Here is a 9,129-nt window from a genome sequence, read left to right on the forward strand (position 1 = left end):
GAGCCCTTATCCTAATCTCTATTAATGTAAACTAGTTACACGAGTTAATTATTCTAGGTGCCCTAACGCACCATGACCCGTTAGGTGGTGACTTTTCAAATAACCAATTCCCAAAAAGAAACGAGTTGCTCCCAATGAATGTCAAAATCCGGACTCCGCAAGGAAAAAGGGGGCGCGACACACATCAACTTCGGATTCCTTTGCGAGGGATCGGTCTGTATTGTCCTGGGCCATTTAGTATCTTTGATTCTCCCAATAGCCTAGACGATCCCTGATGCATCTATGCTGAAATTGTATTCTGATAATCGGGGGGCTTCGGCGGTGTAGACGTGGTTATCGAACCCGTTCTTGCTCATGAGCCCCCGAGAACCTAGACCTTGGTTACTTCCTCGATCGCTCCGAGAGGTATAGTGGTTCGGGCTGTTGTTTCTTCGATCATATGGTATGAGCACCGAATTTTTGCCCCACATAAAAATAACTCCTAAAAATAGAACAAAAATAATTTTAATGGATTTTAGGAGCTTTTCTTTATTTAGTTTCATTTCATGCATGTTTATTATTTTAAAATCATAAGAAAAATCATAAAAATTGTCACATTTTCGTTTCATGCCTTCGTAGATTTAATTTGCATTTTTAGGAATTAATTACTCTTTAATTGTTAGAATTAATACATAAAAAATTAAACAAAAATTTCATGAATTTGTTATTAGATAAATAGAATTTGCTAATCAGATTAAGTTAGATTTTAATTTATTTGTTCAAGAATTTAAAAATAAAGGGAAAGGAAAACAAAGAAAGTAAAAGGGGGAGGGAGGCTATATTTTGGTCTAAATTCTGACTGGGCCAATTTTCATGGCCCAATTTCCCCACACACAACCCAAGCCCATCTCCCTAACCAAGCCTATTTTCGTTCCCCCTTACCCTCGTCTCATAAAAAGACCTAATTTAGACTAGGAAAAGGTAATCAGATCCCTTACCCCAAAAAGGCTAGCGCCGCAGAGACAATAGGAGCTCCCCTTTCAGCTAAGAAAAACCGGACAGACTATTAGTGGGTAATGGGATCTAATATTGTTAGTTGGGATGCAGGCTTGTACTACGAGAGAAGTGATTTTATTCATTTTGTTTGCTCACTTTGTCCTTGTCGTAGACAGCAAATTGGTTTGAAGAGCTTTTGTTTCTGCTTGATGTGGCCTCAATTTTGTTCGTTCACTATGTATTCATGTTTAAGTGAACTAATGAACTACTGTGTGGTATGGATATTTACAAGGCATGAAAGAAAATGAATAGCTATTTGATAATCATATATGAAAGTAAAATAAATTGGCTAAAGTTTGGTCCTTCTATTTTTCCATTTCTCTGAGAAGTTACAATAGGCGTTTCATATTGTTTTAGATATGATTTTTAACTACTTGCTTAAATGAAGATTTTAAATTTGGCAACTATTTTCATGGAAAATTAGTTTGTTTAAGTGACTAATTCTTAAAAATGTTTCTAAAATCTATATTGCTAGTTTACAGTTCATTATGATATTATGTTTGTAGTATCTTTGGCATGTCTTTTAATTATATTAAGTTACGTTACTTTTAGTGTTAGTTATCATCTGTTTGAGTTCATTTATTGCGACGTGTTTGAGATTTGCTTAGCTAGTTGTATTTTAGGAGGTATTTGATTATGTTCGGATTAGTTTGGGGTTTACCCCTACCACAATGATTTCCATAAATTCTTGGCTTTATAACAATCTCAAATTAGTTTAGGAGAAGCTTTCAAACATCGTAGCTTGCTTTAGGCGCGATTAAATAAACATCGTGACTTTGGGTACGGTTCCTTTGGCATAGTCATGATACATAATTTTTAATTCGGGTGCGCAATTCATGTGACCCGACCATAACTTCAACCAATAATAAAAATAAATATGTTGTAGATCGTGGGTACGGTTCCCGTAACGCGATTCGCGATATGTACAAAACGAACAAGTGCGCGACCATCGTGACTTGTTCAAGCAAATTCCATATAAACTAAAAGCGGTTGAATAAATAATTAAAAGCGGTTATAAAGTTAAAAATGCACAATATGTTTAAACACATTTAATAAATTACATAATTAGGCCAATTATAAATAGTTGAACGGCCGTGCTAAAACCACGAAACTCGGGAGTGTCTCACACCTTCTCCTAGGTTAACAGAATTCCTTACCCGGTCTTCTATGTTGGCAGATTTTAAAACAGAGTGAAATTTCCTCGATTTGGAATTTTAAAATAAATCGGTGACTTGGAACACCATAAATGTTCCAAGTGACAACTCTGAATAAATAAATAATCCCATTTCGAATAATGTCACTTCGATTGGAAAAACTCCCTTATATCCACGGTGGGAAAAAGGAGGTGTGACATATGGCTGGTACCATTCCTTGTTGAATCTTGATCCCAGGTCTGTGTCCCTCGGGGACTTGGCTACGAATCTATTAGGGTGAACTGAGCCCGAGAGGGCTCCCAACTGGTCATCCTCGACCCTAATTTTTGACTAATACCGACTGTACACATCCGACCATGTCACACCTGGATACTCGATCAAGTTCAACTTTAGTTGTCGAGATGCTATCGAGCTCTTTCATTCAAACCTTGCATGAAGGCCTGAACTGCCCAGTCATCGGAGACCGGGGGTAGTTCCATCCTTTCCATATGAAACCGGGACACGAACTCCCTTAGCATTTCGTTGTCCTTTTGCTTTATCTTGAATACGTCCGATTTTCTTGTGGCCACATTTATGGCCCCGACATGTGCTTTCATAAAGGCATCCGCCAACATAGCAAGCAAATCAATGGAGTTAGGAGCTAAGTTATGATACCGGATCATAGTTCCTTTTGGTAGTGTTTCTCCAAACATTTTTAAGAATATTGACTCAATTTCGTCTTCATTCAAGTCATTTCCTTTAATTCCACAAGTATAAGAAGTAATATGTTCATTAGGGTCAGTCGTTCCATTGTACTTCGGTATATCGGGCAAGCGAAACTTCTTGGGAATGGGCATCGGAGCCGCACTCGAGGGGAAAGGTTTTTGTATGAATTTTTTGGCATCTAGACCCTTCAAAACTGGAGGTGCTCCCGATATTTGGTCCACCCGAGAGTTGTAAGTTTGCACCTTTTTATCGTTGTCTTCTATCCTCTTTTCTTCTGACTCGATCCTTTTAGTCAGTTCCTCGAGCATTTTCATGATTGTGGGGTTAGTCCCCTAGCCGCTTTCACGGGGCCTTTCAAGCACCAGTTCGTGCTGTGTGTTTACTGGTTCGGTTGTGTTAGAAGTTCTGTTCTGACTTTGGAGCTGAGCGATGGCGACTTGCTGAGCTTGCAGCATCTCGAATATCACCTAGAGGCTGACTCCTCCTTCTTCCAGTCCCCGTGTTTCCTGGACTCCGGCCTGGGTTTCCTCGCATCCATTCCTTACGGGGTATGTGCCTACTTTTGTGTTTAGAGCGTTGTGGGAGCTAATAGCAACTGGATCCACATTTGGCACTCCTTTAGGGTTTACAGGTGGTACACCGAGCCCTATGCCGCTATTTTCTCCTAGACCTTCGTCCTCGTGAATGGGTGCATTCTGTGTGCTAGACATGATTATTCCTGAAATCAAAGAATCTTTTGACAAGAAAAAGTATGAAGAATAACGTGTGTTATCATAAAACTAGCACTAAAATAATCATTATTATCTTTAGCCCCACGGTGGGTGCCAAACTGTTTACCTCAAAAAATATGGGTAACAATTAAAGATAATTTGTGATTTTAAAGATATATGATATATTCTAATACTAGTGATTATACAAGGAATATTGAGCTTAAGTAAAAAGAAATAATGAACCAAATCAGTGTTGTCGAAACAGTAGAAGCCTCGAGCTCGTCTATCCAAGGACCTCGAGGTCAGCTAAGACCAATCAAGTATGAACAATAAAGTAAAGGCAATAAAGTTGAAGAATAATTGATGAGCACGTTAAACAAGAAAAAAATAAGAATGTTCTATTGCAGTGAATGGACTGATCTCTACAAAATGATTGAGGTCCCCTTTATATAGGAGGAGAAAATTCAAATATAGTATCTTGCCCATAAAGGTAAAGAACCCTATTGGTACAGGTGTATAATAGCTTAGTACGGACCTGTATCATTTCGTACAACCCTTATCCTATAATTAATACACTGGTCCATGTGTCCTAAAGTAATTTCCGCTCTTTCTTGATTGACTTCGAGATTATGCTTCCCTCGATGTAGGCCGTGTCAGGCCTTCGATCAGCTTCTTCGAGGTAGGTGTCCCTTAGCCAGATGTGACACCCACTTCGAGTCTCCCGGACTTCAGCCTATAGCCTGATTTAAGACTTTAAAATCATGCTCCTCGATTTTGACCACATACAGTAGGCTTGAACAATTTCATGCCAAACCTTATTTATTCCTTTAGGGCACCTATGAAACTTGATATAAAGTGAGACTCATCCAAGTGAGGATTCAATACCAGCATTTGAGCTTTCAAGTCTTTAAACTTCCCTAGAAAGTCATCAACAGAGCCTAGTTGAATCAACTTGTTGAACTCTCTACTATATCCTCCATTAGTTCTTATCCAAATCTAATAAGCAATTTTTCTTTGAATTCAGCCCAATTCACTTCGCCTCTGCTCAATAATAAGAAGTGGCACCAAGTGTCAGCTAGTCCATTCAGATAGAGGGCAACAACTTCGACCTTTTGGTTGTTTGGGGTTCTATGCAGATTGAAATACCTTTGATACTTATGAAGCCATACCTTAGGTTCATGACCCTCAAAATTAGGCATCTCCCATTTAGGATAAGGAGCTTGCATAGCTTGAGGTCTGTTCTGCCTCATATTCGGACCTAGGAGTGGTAAGAGTCCATCTCCTTGAGGTCTGTCAGTTGAAGCTCGCTGAGGAGCTCTTTCCAAATTTGTTAACCTGTCTAGGATTAGCTCCAAAGTACCATGTATACCAATTTGTGTGTTGTGCAGCTATCATTACCCAAATCTCCCACCGTAAGATGTTGTAACGACACCTAGTCTCTACGACTAGGTAATCCTAACATTTGCGGAATAATAAAAATGAAAACATAAATCTAATAGCTAACTACAACAGATAAATAAATACTGATAGAAATGCCGCTCAGGATATACAATAATAAACTCGCAAATATACACAAAATCCTCCCAAGACCCGGAACACCATAAGTCATAAGCTTCTAAGATTTGTCTAAATGTTCTGTACATCCTAGATGAAATAAGGTAAATGACATAGGAGGGAATAGAGGGGGACTCTGAGGTCTGCGGACGCGACAAATATACCTTGAAGTCTCCAAACTGTCTTTGCTCACTGATGACTTGGCTGATAAGAAGTACCTGGATCTGCACACAAAACATATACAGAAGAGTAGTATGACTACACCACAACGGTACCCAGTAAGTGCCAAGCTTAACCTCGATCGAGTAGTGACGAGGTCAGGTCAGTGTGTGTGTGTGTGTGTATATATATATATATATATATATATATATATATATATATATATATATATATATATATATATAAGAACAAAAATATCGCAGTAAAATAAAAGACTAAAATTTAACCAAAGGAAATCACAGAAGGATAACCGTATAGTACACAAGAATAACAATAGGGATCTCCCGAGATACCGTCTCGTAGTCCCAAAAGTAAATGTGCAGGGGGATCTCCCGAGATACCGTCCCGTAGTCCCAAAGTAAATGTGCAAGGAGATCTCCCAGAATACCATTCCGTAGTCCCAAAATAAATATGCAGGGGATCTCCCGGAATACTGTTTCATAGTCCCAAAATAAATACGCAGCTCAAACAATGGAAATAATATTTACGGTAAGAAATCCTACAGATTAGACTAAGTACAAATCAAGGAATAAGCAGGAATCCACTAAAAATGCCGCATAGAGTTCAGATAAGCAATTAAGGCACGTAGACATACTATTCTAGGCTAAACATGATAATTACACATGCTAGTATAACTCAATCAAAATGAAACAGATTATTACTTAGTGAAAAATGGAGTTTAAAACAAATAGCCCGTGTACGCACTCATCACCTCACGTACACGGTGCTCACATATCACAACAGTACCAAATCCTAAGGGTTGTTCCCCCCCCCACAAGATTAGGCAAGCCACTTACCTCAAACCAAGCTCTATCAATCGGTAACAATGCCTTACCCATGAATATTCCGACTCCGAATGGCCCAAATCTAGTCAAAAGCAATTACATATCTAAAATAAAACTATAATAGATTAATCTAATGAATCAAATCAAGACTTTAATAAAAAGTTCGAAAATAGCCCTAAAAGGCCTCCCCGGGCCCACATCTTGAATTCGGGTACAAGCCACAAAATATGAACATCAATTCAGTCATGAGTTCACTCGTACCAAAATTAACCAAATCAGATATCGAAATCCCAATCAAAACCCAAAATCTTAGTTGAAGAACTTCTACCATTTTTTCCCAAATTTCATAACCAAATTCCTTAATTAAATAATGAAATCAACCATAGATTAGTGGAATATAACCATACAGGAGTTAAGAATCGTTACCCAAAAGCTTTCTCTGAAAATCCCTCAAATAATCGCCCAATCCGAGCTCTCAAAGTCCCAGAATTGAAAATGGGATAAAACCCTCGAAATCCTTTTTTTTGCCTAGCGATTTCGCATCTGCGGGCCTATAATTTCACCTACGACGCTGCACCTGCGGAATAACCCTCATAGTTTCAAAATCACTTAAAGGGGTGGGTCCGCATTTGCGATGAAGGGGCCACACCTACAAGTGCGCGCCTACGGAATCTGGTCCACTTCTGCGGTCTTCCTCCCCACCTGCGGTTCCTTTGGTGCATTTGCGGAATTTTACTCGCACCTACGACCCCTGACCAAAATCCCAATTCCGCATCTGCGCCTGGCCTCTACGCACGTGCGATCCCGCACCTGCGGTCCCCCCACCGCATATGTGAAAACACCAGCAACCAGAAAACTTCAGATATTGCATAAGTCTAAATTTCAATCCGTTAAGCATCCGAAACACATCCAAGGCCCTCGAGACCTCAACAAAATGTACCAAAAAGTCATAAAATACCATATGAACTTACTTGAGCCCTCTATTCACATCAAACAACGCTAAAAATAAGAATCACCCTCCAATTCAAACTTAATAAACTTGAAACTTCGAGTTTTTACAACTGATGCCGAAACTTATAATACCACGTCCGAATGACCTCAAATTTTCATAAAAGTCATAAATGACATCACGAACCTACTCCAACTTCCGTAAATCTAGTCTAACCCCGATATCAAAAAGTCCACTACTGGTCAAAACCTCCAAAAATTTCGACTATCGCCATTTCAAGCCTAAATCAGCTATAGAACTTCAAAACACAAACCGGACATGCCCTTAAGTCCAAAATCATTCAACGAAACTAACGGAATCAATAGAACTTCATTCAAGAGTCGTCTTCATACAGTTCCGACTACAGACAAAATCCTAAGACTTAAGCTTCTGTTTTAGGGACTAAGTGACCCAAAACACTCTGAAACCAAAATACAACCTTTCAGCAAGTCACATAAGCAGAAAAAAGATACGAGAGAAGTAGTAGATCGGGGATCCGAGATATTACTCTCAAAATGACCGACCGGGTCGTTACAACAGCTTCTCTTGAGTGGTCAGTACCTCGTTCAAAACATCATCATGTCTCACGAGCTTATCATCCATAACTTTTAATCTAGTTCCTTCAACCATTACCGCCATACAGTTGCAAGATTGAAGCAATGATACCAAATGTAATGATCTCGCTAAGAACCAGAGAAATTAATCAACTAAGGTGCGAAATAAAAGGAGATTTCGGGACAATTTTCTGTTTTATATATAAATGGAAAAAGTCAAACTACAGATAACCAAAATGAAACACCTATCTAATCTAGATGAACTTCATAGCTGATTGAGATCTATAGAAATGAAGAAGAAGAAGAAGGAATCAGAAAGAGAAGAGAAGAGAAGAGGCAAAGATCGAGTGAGGAAAAGAGAGAGAGAGAGAGAGAGAATATTGACCTGGGATTCATTGACTTCCCCATTCTGTTGAGGTTAGTTATAACAACCTCAGCTGATGTGACACAATCCTAGCCTTTGCAGCTCATTTATTCCAAACTAATTCTAGCCGTCAATTTAATTTATGTTACTTCCTCTTCCCCGATTCTGTTATTCTAGTTATTCCTTAGCCTAATACTTTACTTCATCGAGCTCAGCTGACAATACTAGTATTTAGATTACTAATGGATAATTACATATGTCAGGCCACGTGGAAGGGAAAGAGAAGGATGGAGGGGGGACCAAGACACGAACGGGTGAACTTGGCCATTTTAATGAGTTTTCGGTGAATGGAATGGCTGGCAGAGGCGATAGTAGGGTGGTGCAGCTGAAGGGTTTCTTTAGGGTTTGAAGAATGAGAAAATGATCTTTTTTTTGTAGTGAAGGGCAAGATTGGGTTGTTGGATTAAAGTAAATCAATGGCTAATATTAAAGGGGTGTTAGGCGAGTCGGTTAATGGGTCGATTGTTGTGGATGCTGGTGGGTTAAGGAACTAAAAGGGGATTTTACCTATGTATACGATATATGAAACTTTTTACCTTTCCTAATAAAATTTTAACTTAATTTACATGGTCATATACAATTTAATAGTTATATACAGAATAGTTTTAAATTAGTCTCCCTTGATTGTAGACCGTTATTTAGTAAATCCCCCAAACAAGGTACTTTTTTTTCTTTCTCTCTTCGAAATCAACCCTTTTCTTATAAGATTTTTTCTTCTAAAGCTCATAATTTTCTCTAACAATGGCGAAGAAAGGGATTACATTTTTTATCGATATGAATTTTTCCATAGCTGGAGTTTCGATCTTTTCTAGGCTTCCGTTTTTCTTGTTGTCGTTCTGATGGCAGACAAGCAACATATGGTTATTAATCAATAAATTTTGTAGGTATTTAACTCTCTACTATTGACAACCATTAAAAAAGCTTCTAAGCCTTGATTCCGAATTCAGTTTGTTCAGAATTTGTTTTTTTTAATTGGGTGTTATTGAAAATGATTGAGAATA

Source organism: Nicotiana tabacum, chromosome 22 (genome assembly GCF_000715075.1).
Source record: "Nicotiana tabacum cultivar K326 chromosome 22, ASM71507v2, whole genome shotgun sequence".
NCBI classification, from domain to species: Eukaryota; Viridiplantae; Streptophyta; class Magnoliopsida; order Solanales; family Solanaceae; genus Nicotiana; species Nicotiana tabacum.